This window comes from Euprymna scolopes, chromosome 22 (genome assembly GCF_053919585.1).
Source record: "Euprymna scolopes isolate OS-2025 chromosome 22, ASM5391958v1, whole genome shotgun sequence".
NCBI lineage: Eukaryota > Metazoa > Mollusca > Cephalopoda > Sepiida > Sepiolidae > Euprymna > Euprymna scolopes.
The window spans coordinates 35,567,809-35,568,480 of NC_136503.1; the positions used below are offsets into that span (position 1 = coordinate 35,567,809).

Consider the following 672-nt stretch of genomic DNA (forward strand, 5'->3'; position numbering starts at 1 on the left):
TAAAATGCACCGGTTGTAAAATAATTTTTGTAATAAGTTGTCTACTATCTCTTGAGCGTGGCCATCGTACTTTTGCGATGTCAGCAGGTTTCGTGACTTTAGTAGAACGGTCTTACTCTTCTATTTACGTTGTCGTTGACTTTTTCTCTAAACAATTATGGTGGCACACGGACACGAATTCAAAACAGGGGCTCATGAGCGAGAAAATTCAATATCGCTGTTTAATTGTTTAAAATAACAGGGAAAAATAGAGAGAAAATAATAAATACTTTTCTTTTTTAAAGAAACATAATTCATAAACTTCTAAATTCTTTATCCATAAATAAATTATCTCCCTTGTATATGTTAAATATGATTTGAATCCATCTGTAAATGTACGTGGCCGTTTAGCTCAGTTGGTTAGAGCGTCGTGCTAATAACGCGAATGTCGTGGGTTCGAGCCCCATAATGGCCAGTTAATTATTTTTGGTATAATTATTTAAAAATAATGACCTCTTAAAATACAATGTATTTGCCCAGTTTTCGGAGTCCTAACATACGTAACAATGTAATATATATGCTATATTAATCAACGTTCCCTCGTTACAAAACAGTGTCATTTGGAATTTTTAAAATAATAATTGACAAGTTTTCACGACGTTTCGATATAACTTCTTTCAGGTGCTTCTAACG

The 672-nt window shown here is 33.0% G+C and overlaps 1 non-coding gene across 1 annotated transcript; it reads left to right on the forward strand.

The window, feature by feature from the left end:
* The first annotated feature begins 380 nt into the window (after nt 1-380).
* Nucleotides 381-454, forward strand: Trnai-aau (transfer RNA isoleucine (anticodon AAU)). Its single transcript has one exon. It is a non-coding gene; the product is annotated as a tRNA-Ile (tRNA).
* The last annotated feature ends 218 nt before the right edge of the window (nt 455-672 follow it).